A 23,522-nucleotide genomic window follows, 5' to 3' on the forward strand; every position below is an offset into this window, starting at 1 on the left:
TCGTTTGACTGTAGGTCATAAGACTCCCATTCCAGAGGGGCTCCTGTCCCATATCCAGAAGGAAAGGGTGTGTGCTCAGAGAGGCCAAGAAGTATCTAGACAGACAGGCTTGCTAGGTTTTCCCTCTCTATTAGTCTTAGATCATACCCTTTTGGTCCAATTATATTTATACGCCAGTGCCCATACTTTGTTGAACCTAGGCATAAAAATGGACAATTTCCTCTGTATCTTTGGGTCTTTATTTGAAGGCTTTCAGGTATACACATTAAATACATTTATATGCCTTTTCTCCATTAATCTGCCTTTCGCAAGTAGATTTTGTAGTGAACCTTAAGAGGGCAAAGGGAAAACTTTCCATCTTGGCCCCTACAGATTGCTCGGTGCAACAAGTATTTATTAAGTGCCTGTTCTATTCCGGGTACTGTGATTGGTGTTAGAGGGTGTCAAGTTCAATGAGAAACTGCCCCTGCACTAAAGTGAGGAATATAAAATGAGATTCACCCACTGATAGAAGCCCACGAAGAGTGCCAAGAGTGCAGCACAAAACCAGAAAGCCCAGCCTGCTAAGGCTACAGGGAAGGCTTCCAGAGGGAAGAGGTACCTATAGGTACAATAAGTGTAGCATGACCAGAAGGAAACTCATATACTGCATGAAATTTAGGAGTTCAAAGAAGCAAGAGGCCAAGAGAGTTAAAGAAAAATCATAGGGGCCGGGCATAGTGGCTCACGCCTATAATCCCAGCACTTTGGGAGGCTGAGGTGGGTGGATCACAAGGTCAGGAGTTTGAGGCCAGCCTGACCAACATGGTGAAACCCTGTCTCTAAAAAAATAAAAAAGTAAATAAAAATCATAGGATAATAGAGTGCAGGGGACTTTAGATCATCTAGAATTATTATTTTTTTAGAGACAGGGTTTCACCATGTTGACCAGGATGATCTCGATCTCTTGACCTAGTGATCTGCCCACCTTGGCCTCCCAAAGTGCTGGGATTACAGGCATGAGCCACTGTGCCCGGCCCCATCTAGAATTTTTCTCTGGTGGGTGGAGCTGGTCTTAGGGTGTTCTCCAAAAGCAGACTTGTCATGATGGTGGAATGTAGGCTCCATGGGAACTCTGTTTCCTTCTCTACTGAATCCCCAGAATTCAGCGTAAATGCCTAGATTATATTTAGATAAGGGGGAAAAACTCCTTATCTAAATATCCTTATCAGAGAAAGATTATTCCCCAAAGTAGTTGAAAGTTTGTACCATAAAACTCTTCAAGGCCCACAATGAGACAGTGATAGGGTTTGATCCCAGCCTTGGTCACCTTGAGTGTGAATTTATTCCCGTATTCCCAGTACCTAGCCTAGGGCTTTGCACATTGTCAATGCTTGATAAATCCTGCTGAATTTTCTTCTTTTGGTATCTGTTTGACTTATCTTTCACGTATGTGGTGAACTATAGACAGTAGTTATGATGGTTTGAGTTATGATTTTTTTTTACTTTGTGATGGGTGTAAACGCAATAGGTAGCTCAGTAGAAAGTGTGTTTCAAGTATCCATACAACCATTCTGTTTTTCACTTTCAATAAAGGGTTCAATAAATTATGTGAGATATTCAACCCTTTATTCTAAAATAGGCTTTGTGTTCAATTGTATTGTCTAACTGTAGTGTAACGTCAGTGTCCTGAGCACATTTGAGGTAGACTAGGCTACACCGGAACGTTTGGTAGGTTAGGTGTATTTTTTTATTTTGAGATGGAGTCTCGCACTGTCACCTGGGCTGTAGTGCAATGGCATGCATGATCTCAGCTCACTGCAACCTCCGTCTACCGAGTTCAAGTAGTGATTCTCCTGTCTCAGCCTCCTGAGTAGCTGGGATTACAGGCGCCTGTCACTGTAATAACCTACCCTGGGCTAGCATCACTGACTCTATCTTAGCTGTAAACTCCAACCTGGCTTCCCCCTCCCTACCACAGCCCCTCTGAGTGCATACCTGGGTCATGCTGCACTTAGAAGCATTGAAGCATACTGTTCCTAACACTTGTAACCATTGTAACTGCGTCCTGCTTGGCATACACCTCCCCCACCCCGCCTGCTATTGTAAGAAAAAAATTTCCCTTTGATCATTGTGTAGAAGGAGCCTGAACAACCCCCTTCTTGGTGACAACTGTGCCTGCAGCCCCTTCCTCTAACCTGCTTTTCTGCTTCTGTAAAATTCCACTTCAGCTAGGCTCCCCCTCCCCTACCTAAATCAAGGTATAAAAGACAATCAAGCCCCTTCCACGGGGCCAAGAGAATTTTGAGCATTAGCTGTCTCTCGGTCGCCAGCAAATCAATAAAGGCCTCTGAATTTGGAAATCAGAGCGTGGTGTGTTCCTTCTAACTCACTTGGTTACAACAGCCACCATGCCTGGCTAATTTTTTGTATTTTGAGTAAAGACAGGATTTTACTATGTTGGCCAGGCTGGTCTTGAACTCCTGACCTTGTGATCCACCTGCTTTGGCCTCCCAAAATGCTGGGATTACAGGCATGAGCTACCATCCCCGGCTTGATTAGGTGTATTAAATTATATGCACTTTCTTCACTTCCTTTTCTTTTTTTTTTTTTTTTTTTTTTGAGACGGAGTCTCGCTCTGTTGCCCAGGCTGGAGTGCAGTGGCTCGATCTTGGCTCACTGCAACCTCCGCCTACTGGGTTCCAGTGATTCTCCTGCCTCAGTCTCCTGAGTGGCTGGGACTATAGGTGTGTACCACCACACCCGGCTAATTTAAATTTTTCTTTTTTAGTAGAGACAGGGTTTCACTATATCGGCTAGGCTGGTTTTGAACTCCCGGCCTCATGATCCACCCGCCTTGGCCTCCCAACAGGCTGGGATTACAGACGTCAACCACCATGCCAAGCCTTAAATGCACTTTCAACTTACCATATTTTAAACTCACAATGGGGTTATCAGAACATAAGTCTATTGTCAGATGAGGAGCATCTGTGCTTGGAAGGTAGGAATCCCAGGGCATTGGGAGGCATTGCGCACTTCCCTGGCTTGTTTTGCTGCTGTTAGTGGGGAGCCTTTTCCCCCAGTCCCATGCTTTTCTGCAGAGGAGTTTCTCACAGACAATGGCCTGGGCCTTTTTCCCGTTCTTTTCTCATTCCTTTCCAGAGAAGGAAGGAATTTCAATACAATTCTGTGCTAACATAAATGCTGAAATCATGCAAACTGAGGTGGTCCTGTTGGCTTCCATCCTCTGCCTGTCCCCTGTTTTCAATGTGAACTGGTGCAGACTATTATTTTCTCTGATGGGACTAGAGGAAACAGGGTGAGGTAAAGTGGTGAGTGACTGCCTGGCCATTTTTGTGCTTTTTTCATGGTCAAAAAGAAATTAAAAACAGTGTCTCTCCCAGCACTTTGGGAGTTCGAGGCGGGTGGGTCACCTGAGGTCAGGAGTTTGAGACCAGCCTGACCAACATGGAGAAACCCCATCTCTACTAAAAATGCAAAATTAGCTGGGTATGGTGGCACATGCCTGTAATCCTAGCTACTCAGAAGGCTGAGGCCGGAGAATCGCTTGAACCTGGGAGGTGGAGGTTGCAGTGAGCCGGGATCACACCATTGCACTCCAGACTGGGCAACAAGAGTGAAACTCCATCTCAAAAAATAAAAAATAATGTCTCTCGGCTGGGCGCGGTGGCTCAAGCCTGTAATCCCAGCACTTTGGGAGGCCAAGGCAGGTGGATTACGAGGTCAGGAGTTCAAGAGCAGCCTGGCCAAGATGGTGAAACCCCGTCTCTAAAAAAAAAAAAGTGTGTCTCATTAACCCTGCAATACATAATCCTGGAAGCTACTGAGGGTTTTCTCAGTTCAGTGTATAGTCAGTCAATTGGGGATATTATAAGTGTCACTGCCTAACTTTTGTGCTTTTCTTTGTTTTTTTCTTGAAATAGGGTCTTGCTCTGTTGTCCAGGCTGGAGTGCAGTGGCATAATCATAGCTGCCTTGACCTCCTGGGCTCAAGAAATCCTCCTGCCTAAGCCTTCTTAGTACCTGGGACTATAGGCATGTGCCACTATCCCTGGCTAATTTTGTTTATTTTTTATTTTTTGTAGAGGCAGGGGTCTCGCTGTGGAAGCTAGCCTCACTTTGCCAGGCTAGTCTTGAACTGGGTTCAAGCAATCTTCCTGCCTTGGCCCCCCATAACACTGAGATTATAGTTGTGAACCAGTACGGCCTGCCACTTTTGTGCTTTTTGATGGTCAAAACGGTAATAAAAGTAGTGTCTCTCAGCTGGACGCGGTGGCTCACGTCTGTAATCCTAACACTTTGAGAGGCTGAGGTAGGTGGATCACATGAGGTCAGGAGTTCAAAACCAGTCTGGCCAACATGATGAAACCCTGCCTCTACTAAAAATACAAAAAAATTAGCTGGGCATGGTGGCAGGTGCCTATAATCCCAGCTACTTGGGAGGCTGAGGCAGGAGAATCACTTGAACCCAGGAGGGGGATGGTGCAGTGAGCCAAGATTGCGCCATTGCACTCCAGCCTAGGTGACAGAGTGAGACTCTGTCTCAAAAAAAAGAAAAGAAAAAAAAGTCTCTCATTAACCCTGGAATAACATAAACCTGCATTTTACCCAGCTTAAATTTTTGGCCATCACTTATGTTGGCCATCACATCCACTGGCTCATCTTTCTCAAAGAAGAAACACATCTATTTGAAGGCTACAGCTATGATGATTCACTCCTCTTTTTTTCCCTCACTGCCCAAAACCAGCATAAGGCAATGGTGGCCCAAAGTCTAAACTGGGACGAGAAGTAGGGTGTCTCAGCTCTGAAGACACAATCTGAACAGTAATAAAGCTAGCACATTAATTTCCATTCTATGTCTTATGTCTGAGTTGGTTCTGAATGCAGAAGGAAGGGAAAGTGCATTGTTTTTCACCCTCCCCATATCCTACAGTTGCCTGATCCTTATCCCTAGGAGGGTCCCAGACTCACATGTTATCCATAGAGTAACCTCAGACATTTGCTTTCATGAATCAGTTGGCCCATTCATTTACTCTTGTGTCTCTTTGGTGCACATTTTAGTGTGTTGTTGCAGTGTGTAGTCAGAATATAAAGCAACTGCAGACATTATTTATGATTTAAATGATCAGTTCAGTTGGGTAACATTTTAATTGGGGTCATTGGGCTGTTTGCCATGAGCAGGTCTCTGCCCAGTAGCTTGCCTTTTCCAAGCAGCTGTACACTTGTTTTCAAGCCAAGAGAGAATATCTGTCCTTGCTGAAGCATATTGGTTTCATCTGCTTAAATAAACCCAATGGCTGATTTCAGCAATTAGAAGGTATACATGTGAGTATCCTAGAAGCCCTGGGATAAGAGCGCTCTGATCCCCATGTGGGTACAAAATAGCCTATTGTTTCTGATCCTCATATAGACACAAAATAGCCTGTTAAAAAAAAATCCCCTGACAGATTTGTTATTTAAAAACCTGAGCATTGTGGTTCACAATACTTCTAGAAAACACATTAATAGAGTATAAAACAGAATTAAGTTATATATTTAAATATATCAAATATGTCACCTTTATTGATAAGAATGATCAGATTTTCTAGAAAACAAATAAAATATAAATATTTTTAACTCTATATCCTTCTGCAACGAACCCATTTCTTTGTTTCTCCTTACAGCAAACGTTCTCAAAAGAGTCACCCATATTTGTCTCTAATTCCTCACTTCTATTCTCATCTGAATCCAATTGTGGTGGGTAGACTCTGAGATGGCTCCTCATAACCCCATCTCCTGCTATTCAGGCCCTTGTATAATCCTTTCTCCTTGAGCCTGGCTGCACAGCAGAAGTGATGGGGTGGCAACCTAGAAAAGATGCCAAGCATTGTAAGTCATTAGGGAATTGCAAACTGAAACAACACTCATACCACTACATACCTTCTAGAATGGCTGAAAGTCAAAACACTGACCATTCTGAATGTAAGTGAGGGTGTGGAGCAACAGAACTCTCATTCATTGCTGGGAATGCAAAATGGTACAGGCACTTCAGAAGGCAGTATGGTGGTTTCTTACAAAATTAAACATACTCATACGATAGGATCCAGCAATTTTGCTCCTTGGTATTTACTCAAAGGAGTTGAAAACTTATGTCCACACAAAGGCTTGCATGTGAATGTTTGTATTAGCTTTATTCATAATTGCCAACACTTGGAAGCAACCAAGATATCCTTGAGTAGGTGAATGGATAAATGAACTCTGGTACATCTAGACAGTGGAATATTACTCAGGGCTAAAAATAAATGCTCTATCAAATCACAAAAAGATGCTCAGGAGCCTTAAAGACTTATTACTTGCCAGTTATCGTGGCTCACACCTGCAATACTAGCACTTTAGGAGGCCAAGGCTAGAGGATCACTCAAGCCCAGGAGTTTGAGACCAGCCTAGGCAACATGGCAAGACTCCGTTTCTACAAAAAATTAAAGAATTATCCCAGCGTGGTGGTGCTTGCCTGTGGTCTCAGCTACTTGGGAGGCTGAGACAGGAGGATCACTTAAGCCCAGGAGGTTGAGGCTGCAGTGAGCCAAAATTTCACCACTGCATTCCAGTCTGGACAACAGAGTAAGATCCTGTTTCAAAAAAAAAAAAAAAAAAAAAAAAAGGCCTGGTGTGGTGGCTCATACCTGTAATCCTAGCACTTTGGGAGGCCAAGGTGGGTGGATCACTTGAGGTCAGGAGTTCAAGACCAGCCTGGCCAACATGATGAAACCCTGTCTCTGCTAATACTACAAATATTAGCCGGGCGTGGTGGTGGATGCCTATAATCCCAGCTAATAGGGAGGCTGAATGAAGCATGAGAATCATTTGAATCAGAGAGGCAGAGGTTGCAGTAAGCCGAGATTGCACCACTGCACTCCAGCCTGGGTGACAGAGTGAAACTGTGTCACCAAAGGAAAAAACAAAAAAAACGCCCACTACTAAGTGAAACAAGCCAACCTGGAAAGGCTACATATTGTATATTGTATGATTCCAACTAACATTTTGGAAAAGGCAAAACTATGGAGATGGTGAAGACATCAGTAGTTCCCAGGGGCTGGGGATAGGGAGGGATGAATAAATGGAACAGGGGATTTTTATTATTTTATTTTTAGAGATGAAGTCTTGTCCTGTCATATAGGCTGTAGTGCAGTGATGAGATTATAGCTGACACAGCCTCAGACTCCTGGGCTCAAGGATCCTTCTACCTCAGGCTTTCAAGTAGCTCTGATTATGGGTGCAAACTACCATACCCAGCTGAAGAGAGAATTTTTAGAGCAATAAAACTGTTTGGTATGACACCATAAGAATAGATACATGTCATTATATATTTGTCAAAACTTGTAGAGTGTATAACACAGAGTGAACCCTGATGTAAACTATGGATTTGGGTTATCAGTGATGTGTCAATGTTGTTTCACCAACTGTAACAAACGCACCTTGCTGGTATGGGGTATCGTGGTAGGGGAGGCTGTGTGGAGGAGGGATGAGGACATGTGGGAACTCCCCATTTTCTGCTCAATTTTGCTATGAGCTTAAAACTACTCTAAAAAGTGAAGTCTTTTTTTTTTTTTTTAAATTGATGTGGGCTGTGTGTGATGTCTCACACCTGTAATCTCAGTGCTTTGAGAGGCTGAGGCAGTAGAATTGCTTGAGGTCAGCAGTTCAAGACCAGCCTGGGCAACACAGCAAGACCTTACCTCTACAAAAAACTGAAAATTAGCCAAGTGTGGTGGTGCACACCTGTAGTCTTAGCTACTCAGGAGGCTGGGGCAGGAGGATCACTTGAGCCAGGAGCTGGAGGTTGCAGTGAGCTGTGATTGCAGCACCATATTCCAGCCTGGACAACAGAACAAGCCCCTGCCTCAAAAAAAAAAAAAAAAATATGATGTGATATCACTTCTAAGATTAGGTTGCAAAATACTATAGTTTCCGCTGTGAGCTGCTTCTCATTCACTTGTAGATTCTTTGCTCTAGGGCAGGGATCCCCAGGCTGCGACTGATTGATCAGTCCAAGACCTGTTAGGAACTGGGCAGCACAGCAGGAGGCTAAGGGCAGGTGAGCGAGCATTACCGTCTGAACTCCACCTCCTGTCAGATCAGCTGTGGCATTCTATTTTCACAGGAGTGCAAACCCTATGACGAACTGCACATGTGAGGAATCTAGGTTGCATACTCCTTATGATAATCTAATGCTTGATGATCTGAAGTAGGACAATTTCATCATGTCTCCCCACTCCACACCAACCCCTGCGGTCTGTGGAAAAACGGTCTTCCACAAAACTGGCTCCTGGTGCCAAAAAGCCTGGGGATCACTGCTGTAGGGGAAGCAAGCTACCCCATTGTGAGCTGCCCTATGGAGAGTCCCACTTGGCATAGAATACGTACCTCAGGCCAGCAGCCAACAGAGATCTGAGCCCTGCCACATGAGCAAGCTTGGAAGCAGATCCTTCCTGTCGGGCTTGAGACCACTCTCACCCCAGTCAACATGACAATCCTATCCTTGTGGAAGATCATGAGCCAGAGAGGAGGAGCCAAGCCACACCCAGATTCCTGACCCATAGAAGCTGGGAGATAATGAATGTTTATTACTTTCAGCTGTTGGTTTGGGGTAACTTGTTACACAGCAGTAGCTAAGTAATATACCAGTCCATCACTCTAAAAGAATAACTTTTTTTTTTCACTGTTGAACATTTCTTATTTTTACAAATGTTATATGGTACAATTTTTTTTTATGCATAGTGCTATGAACTTTTAACTATGAATTTAAAAAAAATACTTTTAAGGTATATAGAAGTATAATTTCTGGCCTGTTGCGGTGGCTCATGCCTGTAATCCCAGCACCTTGGGAAGCCAAGGTGGGCGGATCATCTGAGGTCGGGAGTTAAGAATAGCTCTTTTTTAGGGCAGCAGTGATTTTGGTCTGCCTTAGTGGCCCTGCGTCTCAGCTGTGCGATCACCCCTCCTTGAAACACTCTTGATTTGACTTCCAGGTGACCACACTTACTCTGTCTTTCTCCTGTCTCCTGCCTGCCTCTTTTCCGCCTCTGTTACTGAATCCATTTCTTTTTGCCCGCCTTTTACTGCAGAGCTCTCCAGGGCTCAGCTCTCAGATCTCTGCTCTCCTTGATCCACTCCTGTCTAGGTGATGACTTCGTTTAGTCATACGATGTGAAGTGACATTTTTATTTGATGAATCTTACATTTCCGTCACAGGCCTACACTATTTCCTGACTTGCAGACTCATCTCTCCAACTGCCCACTCAACATTTGCACTTGAGTTTCTAAAAGGCATCTCAGAATTAACTTATCCAAAACTGAATTCTTGATTTTTCACCCTCAAAAACTGATCTTGCTACCAATAACCCCACTGGAGTAAATAGCTATTTCATCCTTCAGATGCCTGTGGCAGAAACCTGAGCAGCATCCCAGACTCCCCTCCTGCTCTTACAACTTACCTCTGTGCGTTGCAGCAATCCCAGCTCTACCTCTAAATCCCAAATCTGACCACTTCTCAACAACCCTCATCCAAGTCTCCATGATCTCCCTTCCTGATGATTTTAACAGCTCTCTAGCTGGTGCTTTGCTTCCATCTTGGCACCTGCAGCTTATTCTCCATACAACAGACAGAGTGAACTCTTAAAACATAAGTGTGATCATCTCACTTCTCTGCCCAGAATTCTTGAGTGGCTTCTCATTTCTTTCAGTGTAAAGTCAAAGTCCTTTCAGTGGCTTACATGGCTGTACATGACGTGGCCTCCATCAGCTGTCCATCCTATGTCTTGACTCTCCTTTTCGCATTTGCTCCAGCTACACTGGCCTCCTTGCTGTATTTTGAATGCAGCAAACATGCCTGCCTCCGGGCCTTAGCACTTGTTCCTCTGCCCAGAATGCTCTTCCCCAGGTTTCATTTTGGCCTGCACTGTCTCTTCCTTGAGGTCTCCAGTCATAAGCCACCTTTTTTTTTTTTTTTTTTTTTGAGACAGTCTCACTCTGTTGCCCAGGCTGGAGTACAGTGATGCAATCTCAGCTCACTGCAACCCCTGTCTCATGGGTTCAAGTGGTTCTCCTGCCTCAGCCTCCTGAGTAGCTGGGAACAGGCGTGTGCCACCACGCCTGGCTAATTTTTGTATTTTCAGTAGAATAGGTGTTGGCCCGGCTGGTCTCAAACCTCTGACCTCGTGATTCGCCCACCTTGGCCTCCCAAAGCTCTGTGAGCCACCGCGCCTGGCCTTCCAGTCATAAGCCACCTATTATGCTGAATTGTGTTCCCCCAAAATGCATAGGTTGAAGCCTTAAGCCTCAATGTCACTGACTATACAGTATTTGGAGATATGGCCTTTAGGGAGGTTAGATGAGGTTTTGAGAGTGGGGTCCTAATCCAACAGGACTGGTGTCCTTGTAAGAAGAGGAAGAGACACCAGAGACCTTTATCCCTCCCCATGCACACACGAACAGAGGAAAAACCAAGCGAGGCACTGCGAGGAGGAGCTGCCCATACTCCAGGAAGAGGGGCCTCACCGCCAACCATCCCTGCTGGTACCTTGATCTTGGACTTTGAGCTTTCAGCACTGTGAGATAGTGAGTTTCTGTTGTTTAAGCCCCAGGTCTGTGGTCCTCTGTTACGGCAGCCCAAGCTGACTAAGACACCAGGTTAGAAGTGAGGCCTCCTCTCACTGCCTCAGATAAAGTGCCGACTCTAATTGACTCCTCATGGTCACACATCCAGCATTCTCATCTGCATTCTCAAGAAGACCAAGAAGGGCAAAGGGCAAAGGCAAAGGTGAATGTCATCTGAGGTAGCCCTTTTAAACGTTGTTTTCCAGGCTGAGCGCAGTGGTTCACGCCTGTAATCCCAGCACTCTGGGAGGCTGAGGCGGGCAGATCACCTGAAGTCGGGAATTTGAGACCAGCCTGACCAAAATGGAGAAACTCTGTCTCTACTAAAAATACAAAATTAGCTGGGCATGGTGGCACATGCCCATAGTCCCAGCTACTCGGGAGGCTGAGGCAGGAGAATTGCTTGCACCCGGGAGGTGGAGGATGCAGTGAGCTGAGATTGCGTCATTGCACTCCAGCCTGGGCAAAGAGAGTGAAACTCTGTCTCAAAAAAAAAAAAAAAAAATTGGCTAGGTGTCCAACCGTGTGGGCCTCTTCCTGTTTTACAGGAAAAGCAATTTCCCCACTTTTCAGTTCCTACAAGAGTGTGAGCCAGCACCACCTTCCAAGTGTCTACTATAATCTGGATGGAGTTACAGGTAGTGAGAACAGCATGTACAGATTTCTGAGTGGACATGGGAAACAGCTTCCCTGTGGCTGAATCTCAGAGTGGGCGTGTGGGAGAATAATTGCAGGTAAAGCTTTGTTTGGTTCTTTTTTTTACATAATTGTTCAAATCAACATTACCAAGTTTAACTTTCAAGAGGGTAGGAATTGCGACTGCTTAATTTCTGCATGTGAAGCCCAGGCTGCCTGAGCCACATGCAGGCAGTTACTAACAACTGCTCCTTACAGAAATGGTAATAAATGACAAAGCCACTTGATTGCTTTGTCCTTTCTGATTAACGCATATTTATGACCCACATGTGGGAGCCTGGAAATAGCTGCCAGGCCCATCCAGATCTGTGCTGGGTAACTGAATGCAGCAATGCCACAAGTGGCTTCTCCTAAATCATGTTTTTTGCTTTAGAGAAATTATAGTGAAAAATGAATAATCCTTTTGTTCTTTCCAGAGAAGTACACAACGTGTATTTAGTTCCTAACCAGTGACATTCCTAAGCATCTGCTGGAGCCTGACTTCCTGCCTTCCAGAAAAGCAACAGGGACTGTTTCGGTTCTTTCTGCTTCCATCCTGTGTCATTTCTCCTCTCCTTGCCAAATGTAGTCTTCACGTGGGGCAGCAGCATCACGAATGCTGGCTTGAGAGCAGAGTTACTTTGTATTTTTCTGTTGCTGGTCTGTACTTCCTCATGAGCCCCTGTTGTGCTGGATAGGGTTTGAGGTGCCTTGTGGGCCTTACATTTTAGTCCAGCCAAGTAATTGATTCAGATTCAATAATTTAAACAGGCATTTGAAGTAAATGTTCAGTTTACTTTTGTAAAAGCCTTCATCTTTCGGGTTTCTGCTCCCCATCCCTTCGCCTCTCTAGATGGCATCTGGTGCATGTGTGTGTGAGGGGAAGGGGAAGGTGCTCATGGCAGGGGAAGGGAAACAGGGTTACAGGGTTGTTGCGCATGCTCACTGGCCTCTGCTGGGGTCTGAACTGCCCTCGGGACAGTGACCACTGAGATGTGACTGTTCCCAGTCTTAGGTCTTCTCTGCAGTTTGCTGCTGAAACCTGAGACGTGATCACATGCTCTTGGGTTAGGCAGGCCTTGGGAATCTGCCCTGGACAAGTCCAGTGTTGCCTGCTCTGGCCACTCTATCTTTAAAAAAGCTCCCTCTGGCCGGGCGCAGTGGCTCAGGCCTGTAATTACAGCACTTTGGGAGGCCAATGTGGGCGGATCACTTGAGTTTAGGAGTTCGAGACCAGCCTGGCCAATGTGGTGAAACCTCATCTCTACTAAAAATACAAAAAGTAGCCCAGCGTGGTGGCAGGTGCCTGTAATCCCAGCTACTGGAAAGGCATGAGAATCACTTAAACCCAGGAGGTGGAGGTTGCAGTGAGCTGAGACTCTGCCTCAAAAACAAACAAACAGTCTTTCTTTTCTTTATTATTATTATTTTTGAGACAGAGTCTTACTCTGTCACCCAGGCTGTAGTGCAGTCTTGTGATCTCGGCTCACTGAAACCTCTGCCTCCTGGTGAGGGAAGAGACCCCTCTTCCCTGTCTCTTGTCTCAAAGGAGGAAGAAGTAAAAGTTGAGACATAGAAGGCCTGAGGTCAGTGGCAATGTCAGCTGATCAGGCCTGGAGGTTAAAGATTAAGCTCCCCACCCTTAATCGAACTCCTATCTATAGATGGCAGGCAGAATATGGAGAAACACCTCCATTGTTCTCTCAATCTTGCTCAAACCCTGACCTGGTCACTACCCAATGCCTACTTCCTCGATCAGGACACTCTCACATGTACTTTCTAGAATTGTAAGCCTAGGATTACAAAAAGGGCTAGGATTTGCTTTGTCAGGGAGCTCGGTTCTTGAGACGCAAGTATGCTGATGTTCCCGGCTGAATAAAGCCACTTCCTTCTTTAAATCTGGTATCTGGGAGGTTTCGGCTGAGGCTTCTCCTGCTGCACTAGGTTCAAGCGGTTCTCCTGCCCCAGTCTCCTAAGTAGAAGGGAATACAGGTGTGTGCTACCACGTCCAGCTAATTTTTGTATTTTTAGTAGAGACAGAGTTTTACCATGTTGGACAGGCTGGTCTCGATCTCCCAACCTCATGCTCCATCCGCCTCCGCCTCCCAAAGTGCTGAGATTACAGGTGTGAGCCCCAAGTGCTTCTAGTGCCATATGCTGCTCTGTACATGTTGGCTTGGTGTTTAGGTCTATCTGTCCAGAGAGATAAGTCCCTCTTCTCCTTGCCAGATCTTTTATTATTAATTACTTTGTTTCTTTCTTTTTTTTTTTAAGACAGAGTCTTACTCTGTTGCCCAGGCTGGAGTGCAGTGGTGTGATCTTGGCTCACTGCAACCTCTGCCTTCCGGGTTCAAGTTATTCTCCTGCCTCAGCCTTCCGAGTAGCTGGGATTACAAGTGTCGGCCACTTTGCCCAGCTAATATACTTGGTTCTTTTTATAAGGTGTTGAGAGAGAAATCCGCTCAGGGAGAAAGATATATAAATATTTCTATAATTTTTAATTTTAATTTTAATTTTTTTAGAAACGGGGTCTAATTCTGTATGTTTAGTAGAGATGGGGTTTCTCCATGTTGGTCAGGCTGGTCTCGAACTCCTGACCTCAGGCAATCCGCCCGCTTCAGTTTCTCAAAGTGCTGGGATTACAGGCATGAGCCACTGCACCCAGCTGACAAAGTTACTTTCTGCAACCAGTCAGAGATACTTTCAGTCTGCCATGCCCAAAGGGGGAGCAGGGTTTGCAAAGGGAGTAGCCTCTGGTCCTTTTGTTACTTAGGTGTGGAAAGTTGGGGTTTTTCTTTTGATTTAGTTCTAGGAAGTCAGTGTGACTCAGCCTTAGGTTCCCTGCCTCCAGACCCTATTCTTCCGCTACGTGGCCAACTAACTCACTAACTCATCAGTTATACAACTGCAGATTCTGGGTGTCGAGGTGAAAACACACACACCCCTGTTCCAGGAGAAATTGCAGCCCAAAGGCAGCTAACTGCAGGGTAGCTGAGCACAGGAGGGTACCTCGTCTGTCCTGGGGATGGGCCAGGGAAGGTTTCCCTTAACCCCTGAGTATGCTCTGACTCTAGTTTTACGTGGCTCCTGTCTTCCTCCTGCCTGTCCTTTCTGCTCCACCTGCTGTCTCAGTCTCCTTGTCTTCCCTGTCAATTGGGCATTCCATTTGAGTCCTGCTCTGGCCATGCTCTCCCCCTACATTCTCTGCCTAGCAGGTCCGATCATTTCTTATGGTCTTCGCCCTGCATAGGTCCCAGTTTCTCCTTTCAGTCTCTGCTTGCCTCCTGAGCCAGCCCTGACCCACCTGCTCTCTCTAGCTCCTCATTTTGGACTTCTAGAGGCTCTTTCCTTCTGACTTAATTCAGCCTCATTTTTTAATCAACTCTGACTAAATTTTCCATCCTGGTTTAAAAGTGCTGTTGGGAGACGCAATCTGCCATAGACATTGAGCATGCCCCCATGTTCCTCCTGAGCATGCCAAAAGTGGAAGGCCCTGATCATGCTTTGCCCAGGCCATCATTTGGGGTTAAATTTGCAGGAAGCAACCTTCAGGGAGGAGTTAATGTATCCCACTAACCAAGGAGCAGGCTTGCTTCTGTTAATCATAAAAGCAGTGAATCCCCCATCTCAGTGTCCCTCTCCCCTAACACAATTCTCTGCATGTACAGTCACCCTTGATAGGTCTTTTCTGTCACCATCGTAGAACTTGGTGGGCATGGGGAACAAGTGCAAAGCAACATACAGCTCTGGCTACTTCTTTTGCCCTGTATGTCAAAGTCCTGGACTCTGACCCAGGAGTCTCATGTCTTTTGAAAGAGTGTGTTAAAAAGAGAAACTGAGGAACAGTAAAATTCTTAAGGAATTTATTTGAGCAAACAGTGATTCATGAATTGGGCAGCTCCAAACCAGAAGTGATTTGGAAGCTCCACTGAGGGAATGCAAAGGGAGGCTTTTGTAGGATGAACAGAGAAGTAAAGCAAAGAAAATATTTGATTGGTTACAGTTATATGGTTGCCTTATTTGGTCTATCCTGTTGGAAAGTCCCTAGTTATGTAATTATAAATTTGTTGGCTGTTTCTGATTAATTGAGCTTAAGTTCTGTTTTTCTTTGATATAGCCATTTACAAGAAATAGTTCAGGTTAAATTTTGCTTATGTTTGCAAATCAAGCAAGGTTAAGACACTTATCAGGTCTAACTGGCTTGCTCTGCTCAGGGACTCTTCAGTTTCAGTCACCATTTTAATTTACTTTAACACTTACAAGCGTGTAAGTAGGGTAAAATTTCAGACCCTGCAGAGTTTTTTTGTTTTGTTTTGTTTTGTTTTAAGATGGAGTCTCACTCTGTCACCCAGGCTGGAGTGCAGTGGTGTGATCTTGGCTCACAGTAACCTCTGCTCCTGCCACACCCTCCTGAGTAGAGCTAGGATTATAGGTGAGGCACCGGCCACCATACCTAGCTAATTTTTTTTTTTTTTTTTTGAAGATGGGGTTTCACCATGTTGGTCAGGCTGGTCTTGAACTCCCGACCTCAGATGATTTGCCCGCCTTGGCCTCCAAAGTGCTTGGATTACAGGCGTGAGCCACCGTGCCCGGCCAATTTTTGTATTTTTAGTAGAGACAGGGTTTTGCCATTTTGGCCAGGCTGGTGTCAAACTCCTGACCTCAAGTGATACTCCTGCCTCAGCCTCCCAAAGTGCTGGGATTACAGGTGTGAGCCACTGCACTTGGCTGCCTGCAGAGCTCTTAACAAGTGTCACCTCTAAGACCACAACTGAAACATCCCATTTGATACTGCTAGCAACCATGCTGCTTCTTATGCACGGAGTGGCTTCTTAGCATTGTTTTTTCCATTATACCTTATTCGCCTCCCTCTCCCCACCATTCATCATCACCACTGACACAAGAGTGGGGCAGGGAAGTGCTAGGAGGAGAAGGGTGGGGTCCCTGGCAAGGACTCCCCCAGGGAACTGTGCCCAAGGATCTAGGTGAGGCCAGGCACTCCTGCCTTTGCACCCAAATGTTGCATTTTCCAAGATCCCTCTGGCCCACTGCGCCCCCATACTGTGCCTGTAAAATCCCCAAGACTCTAGCAGGCGCAGACACAAGTGTATGGACATCAAAGGGAACACACTGGTGGAAAAGCACACTGACAGGCACCTGCAGATGCCAGCAGGCCGTCGACCGGCAAAACTATGGAATTTGGCCAGGGCAATCAGGGGAAAGTCCAGCCGCTGGGCGGCCTGACTCCAGGGGAGAACCACCACCCTCCCGCTCTGGCCTCCCCATCCACCTTGCTGAGAGCTGCCACCACTCAATAAAAAACCTTACACCCATCCTCCAAGTCCACATGCGATCCAATTTTTGTGGTATGCTAAGGCAAGAACCCAGGATACAGAAAGCCCTGTATCCTTGTGATAGAGCAGAGGGTCTAATTGAGTTGATGAACACAAGCCACCTGCAGATGGCTAAAATGAAAGAGCGCGCTGTAACACATGCCCACTGGGGCCTCAGGAGCTGAGAATATTCACCCCTAGATGCTGTTATGGGGTGGGAGCCCATGCTCCCCATGACCTGCCAGTTTGTCTGCTCCCCCTAGGTTTTTGAGCTCCCCTAAGAGGTTTAGAGCGGTGAGGCACTGAAGCGAGCCACACCCACGTCGCACACCCAGCAGGTGGACAAGGGAACATTTCCCATTTCACCACTACCCTGCTTTAGTCCTTTCTAGGTTTAAGCTGAATATTTCCCAGTTATCTCCTCTTCTGGAATCCTGCCTCTTAAATGGAACCTTTGAACGTTCTCTTGGAAACCCAGGGTATGCTGTTCCTCAGATTTCAACCGATCTGTCTACTTAGCCACCTGCCTCTCCAGGACCTGATGTGGCCTAGTGTGCCCAAATGCATCCTCCCTGCTTGTCCCAAGTGTCTCTGAGTCACCCCTAATGCCCTGACCTGGCACCAGCAGGCATGGCATATAGTCCTGCATTTCGCTTGGCCAATAATAAGGGCTGATGTCTATTGAGCATGAGTTATCACAATAACACATGAGGCTACAGTAACGTATCAAAGACTACTCAGCTAGTGAGCCGCAAGCCAGTGTTTGCACCTGGACAGTCTGATTCCACTATGTTCCAGTGCCTTCTGCTCGGAGGGACTCTTATGTATTCTTGTCCTCATCTACAACAATTAATCTATCTCTCAAAGAAAGGAAACCACTTCTAAATGCTATTTGGTCAGTTACCTGAACAACATATCAACTTCCATAATCACTTATCAAATCAATATCTTTTTTTTTTTTCAGAGACAGAGCCTCTCTCTGTCTCCAGGCTGGAGTGCAGTGGCACAATCTCAGCTCACTGCAACTTCTGCCTCCGGGGTTCCAGTGATTCGAATAGCGGTGCTACAGGTATACACCACTATGCCTGGCTTATTTTTGTATTTTTAGTAGAGATAGGGTTTCAGTATGTTGGCCAGGCTGGTCTTGAATCCTGACCTCAGGTGATCTGCCTACCTCGGCATCCCAGAATGCTAGAATTACAGGCATGAGCCACCTCGCCCAGCCTCAAATCAATATTTTTGTTTGTTTGTTTTTTGTTTGTGTGTTTGTGAGTCTCGCTCTGTCACCAGGCTGGAATGCAGTGGTGAGATCTCAGCTCACTGCAAACTCCACCTCTCAGGTTTAAGCAATTCTCCTGCCTCAGCCTCCCGAGTAGCTGGGACTATAGGCGCACGTCACCACACTCTGTTAATTTGTTTGCATTGTTAGTAGAGACAGGGTTTCACCATGTTGGTGAGGATGGTCTCAGTCTCCTGACCTCATGATCCACCCGCCTAGGCCTCCCAAAGTGTTGGGATTACAGGCGTGAGCCACCGCGCCCGGCCCTCAATATCTTTTAATAACAATGCCTGTCAGGGAACAATTTGACCATAAAACAGAAACTTAAGTTTATCAATAGGTCAGTGAAAAAAGTTTTACAAATCATACTTTGGTCTTAACCAGTTTTTCTGCTTTCATATTTCTTTAAATGTTATATTGGACAATATGGTATGTATAAAGTACCCAGGGCTTGAATTTTAAGGGCCCAGATCTTCTAAGTCTTTGCTAGGTGACCTTGGGTGAGTCACTTCACCTCTAGGGACCTCAGGTTTTCCATTTGTAGAGTTAAAACCAGAAAATCTCTAGGTTTGTGTTCAGACGAGTTTCTATGTCTAACAAAACATTATTAACTCTCCCACAATAGCAGAGTTTTTGCTGCAAGAACATTACTTTCCTTTTTCCCTACTTGGACTTCCTTGATTTCCCCTCCCTTCTTTTTGCTCCCCTTTCTTTTCTATTTCCATTAATAGCATTAAAGTACCCACAATCTTGGCTAGGTGCAGTGGCTCACACTTGTAATCCTAGCACTTTTTGGAGCTGAGGCAGACAGATTGCTTGAGGCCAGGACTCAAGACCAGCCTGGGCAACAAGTAGACCCTGTCTCAAAAAATAAAAAATAAAAAAAATTAGCTCGGCCTGGTAGTGTGTGCCTGTAGTCTCAGCTACTTGATAGGCTGGGGTGACAGGATCACTTATGCTCAGGAATTCAAGGCTGCAGTGCAATGTGACTGAGCCACTGCATTCCAGTCTGGGCCGCAGAGTAAGACTCTATCTCTAAAAAAAAAAAACCACACACACAAAGAAAAGAAAAGAAAGAAAGAAAGAAAAAACGAAACAAACAAATAATCCTCACAATTACCCAAACTTAAAATCTCATGGATAGCTGGATGTGGTTCCTCACACCTGTAATCCCAGCACTTTGGGAGATCGAGGCAGGCAGATCACTTCAGGTGGGGAGTTCAAGACCAGGCTGGCCAGCATGGTGAAACCCCATCTCTACTAAAAATCAAAAAAATTAGCTAGTTGTGGTGGCACATGCCTGTAATCCCAGCTACTCAGAAGGCCGAGGCAGGATAATCACTTGAACCAGGGAGGCTGAGGTTGCAGTGAGCCAGGATTGTGCCACTGCCCTCCTGCCTGGGCAACAGAGTGAGACTCTGTCTCAAAAAAATAAAAATAAAAAAATCTCGCCGGGCGCGGTGGCTCACGCCTGTAATCCCAGCACTTTGGGAGGCCGAGGTGGGTGGATCACGAGGTCGAGAGATCGAGACCATCCTGGTCAACATGGTGAAACCCTGTCTCTACTAAAAATACAGAAAATTAGCTGGGCATGGTGGCGCGTGCCTGTAATCCCAGCTACTCAGGAGGCTGAGGCAGGAGAATTGCCCGAACCCAGGAGGCAGAGGTTGCGGTGAGCCGAGATCGCGCCATTGCACTCCAGACTGGGTAACAAGAGCGAAACTCCGTCTCAAAAAAAAAAAAAAAAAAAAAAAAATCTCAGTAGCAACAGAGTTTAAACATGGGTCTCTTAAGCCATGCTTGTCTGAGGTTCCCTACCCACTTGATTGCAAGATCTGCTTCTGCAGAAGCTGCGATGGGTTTAGGTGTTAGGAGTTTTAACTAGAACAGCTATTCTACCTCCTGCTGTAAATCAAGTAAGAAAATCCTAGCTAAAGATCTAAAGTTTTGCAGGGTATGGTGGCTCACGCCTGTAATTCCAGCATTTTGGGAGGATGAGACGGGTAGATCACCTGAGGTTAGGATTTCGAGGTCAGCCTGGCTAACATGGTGAAACCCCATCTCTACTAAAAATACAAAAACTAGCTGGATGTGGTGGCATGTGCCTGTAAGCTCAGCTACTCGGGAGGCTGAGGCAGGAGAATTGCTTGAGCCAGGAGGCGGAGGTTGCAGTGAGCCCAGATCCCGCCATTGCACTCTAGCTTGGGCGACAGGAGCAAGACTCCATCTCAAAAAAAAAAAAGGAAAGAATGAAAAGGGCTTTAAATCTTTCCAAGTTCTGCACCATAGAATATTGAAGAGAAAATGTTTACCTTGAAATGTTTAAAGGCAGATGTTGGCAACATAGTTATTTTGTTTTTGGGGAAACTCAATAGGAAGTTCCTTTTGCAAAAGAAAAGAAAAAAACAACTGCACTCAGCTTTCCAGCCCATAGCAACCAATATGGGCCTTTGTTTACTAATGGTGCCATTACGATTGGGGGAAGCCAATATTTCAAATATCACTTCTGAGTAAAACCCTTTTGGAATGTCTAGTTTTTAAGTAAAATTGTTTCTTCTTCTTCCTCTTCTTCTTCTCCTCTCCTCCTCCTTCTTTTCTTCTTCTTCTTCCTCTTCCTCTTCATTTTTTTTGAGATGAAGTCTTGCTCTGTTGCCCAGGCTGGAGTGCAGTGCCACGATCTCTGCTCACTGCAGCCTCCACCTCCTGGGTTCAAGCAGTTCTCCCACTTTAGCCTCCTGAGTAGCTGGAAGTACAAGTGTGTGCCACCATGCCCAGGTATGTTTTGTATTTTTAGTAGAGACAGGGTTTCACCATGTTGGCCAGGCTGATCTCAAACTCCTGAACTCAAGTGATCTGCTCACCTCGGCCTCCCAAAGTGCCGAGATTATAGGTGTGAGCCACTGTGCCTGGCCTTTTTTTTTTTTTTTTGAAATGAAATCTCACTTTGTCACCCAGTCTGGAGTGCAGTGGCATGATCTCAGCTCACTGCAACCTTCACCTCTCGGGTTCAAGTTGATTCTCCTGCCTCAGCCTCCCGAGTAGCTGGGATTACAGGCATATACTACCATGCTAGGGTCATTTTTGTATTTTTAGTAGAGACAAGGTTTTATCATGTTAGCTAGCCTGATCTTGAACTCTTGACCTCAGGTAATCTGCCCACCTCAGCTCCCAAAGTGTTGGAGTTGCAGGCCTAAAATTGCTTTTTGATGTGTCCAGCAGAATAAGTTTCCCACTAAATGTACTATCACAAAGGGGTCAACTGTTGGATGGGGTCGTTATTATTATTACTGTTATTATCCTTTTAAGACAGAATGGCTACCAAATGCAAGTCTTTTATTTACCATTATTACTGTGTAACACACCTTCTGATAGTCGTTAGTGACTGGATTAGAAAACAGAATGCCCCAGAAAGCCATATTATTTTTAAAACAAACACAATATGGACTACGGTGTGGCTCTTTTTGATGCTTTTTAAACTGAGATAGAATCTGTCATGAGATAAATCCTAAGACTTCTGATGCACGCACAGGATTATGATACGGTCTCTAGGTGAAAATCATACTTGCCAAATTTTTTATTTGCACAGTGGAGTCAACTCAAAGAAACAACTGTTACAGGTCTCATGTCATTGAACCCTCAACCTAATTGGGAAGTAACCAGGTGGTTCATCCTGGTGTCGAAGGTGAGGGAACCAAGACTAGAAGGCTAAGTGACGTGCTCAGTGTCAAACAACTAGCAAGTAGCTGGACTAGGAGGAGAACTGGGTGTCCCTGATTCCCTGGCCACTGCTCTCCTGTTAGAATTTTTTTAAAGACGGGGTTTCACAATGTTGGTCAGGCTGGTCTTGAACTCCTGACCTCAGGTGATCCACCCGCCTCGGCGTCCCAGAGTGCTGGGATTACAGGCGTGAGCCACCACACCCAGCCCTGTTAGAATTTTTATTGTGGTTACATAATTGGGTCCACAGACAACTCTTAACTATGAAGTTAAGGATGGGACATACAGTGATAGACGCTGTCATCAATTTTTAGTGCTAAGTGAATCTGAAATAGTTTATCTTCTTAGAGGATAAATTTAAAAATTGTTTCTTAAAGTTTTAACAGTACTGTGCATCTATTAAAAAGGAAGCTGTGTGTTGATATAGAATAATCACCAAGAAATATTTATAATACTTTTTATTTTGACATATATTTCAAGACTCACAGGAAGTTCCAAAAATAGTACAGAGTGTTCTTGTGCATCCTTCACTCTGCTTCCCCAAATGATAATATTATACATAGCCATGGTACATTGTCAAAGCCAGGAAATTAACATGGTGCAATACTATTAATTCAAATAAAGACTTTATTTGGGTTTCTAAAAATATTTTTAAATAAAAAGGAAAGGTGTTAGAGTGAGTGTATAGTTTGCATCCTATTTATTTTGAGATAAAGTCTCACTCTGTCACCCAGGCTGGAGTGCAGTGGTGCAACCTCAGCTCATGCAACCTCCCCCTCCCGAGTTCAAGAGATTCTCCTGCCTCAGCCTCCCGAGTAGCTGGGATTACAGGTTCTCACCACCGTGCCCAGCTAATTTCTGTATTTTTAGTAGGGACAGGGTTTCATCGTCCTGGCCAGGCTGGTCTTGAACTCTTGACCTTGTGATCCACCCACCTCGGCCTCCCAAGGTGCTGGGATTACAGACATGAGCCACCGTGCCTAGCCTTGTTTATTTTAAAAGAGAGGGGAAGGATGTGTGTGTATTTATTTCAATATGCCTAGAATATCTCTGGAGATATCTTATAAGAAACTAGACACTTTGCCTCCAGGGAGAACAGTGCAGCAAGTTGCAGAAGAGGTAGAGAGAATTTTGCCTGTATATTCTTTTGTCCCAATCCAACTATTTATTTTTATTTTTATTTTTGAGACGGAGTCTTGCTCTGTCGCCAGAGCTGGAGTGCAGTGGCACCATCTTGGCTCACTGCAACCTCTGCCTCCCGGCTTCAAACAATTCTCCTGCCTCAGCCTCCCGAGTAGCTGGGACTACAGGCGTGTGCCACCACAACCCAGCTAACAATCCATCTATTTTTTTAAAAAAGTGAATATTGAATTTTCATAGCATAATTTTAAAAAGTGAATGAGGACCCTTTTCATGTATTCATGCGGAATAATCTGTAAGTTATATTTTTGAGTGAAAGATGCAAGGTAAGCGTGCATTTACATTTCATTTACAAAGAAGGAGGGAAAAGTTTATGTGCGTCTTTATTTCCATAGGCTTAGTTATCTCTAGAAGAATATATAAGAAACTGCTAACATCGGTTTGCCTCCAGGGAGAAAAATAGGCAGCAGGGGACCAAAGTGGGAGAGAGACCTTTCTCTATTTATTGTACTTTTTCAATTTAGACTATGTGAACTTATTTCCTTTTCAGCAAAACAAAGAAAACTGAAAAAATTAAATCCAAAAAATGCTTTCACTTTATAATTTTTTTCCCTCTAAAATATTCAGCAGCTTTCCAGCTACTCTGTGGCTCAAATCCAAATTTCTTAACTTGACATTCTGGCTCTTTTTATAACTTGATCTCATTATTTCCTGCCTGGAGCTTTCTGTTTCACCCAGAGTGTT

This window comes from Aotus nancymaae, unplaced genomic scaffold, assembly GCF_030222135.1.
Source record: "Aotus nancymaae isolate 86718 unplaced genomic scaffold, 86718_ANA_hifiasm-v0.15.2.pri h1tg000025l, whole genome shotgun sequence".
Classification (NCBI taxonomy): domain Eukaryota; kingdom Metazoa; phylum Chordata; class Mammalia; order Primates; family Aotidae; genus Aotus; species Aotus nancymaae.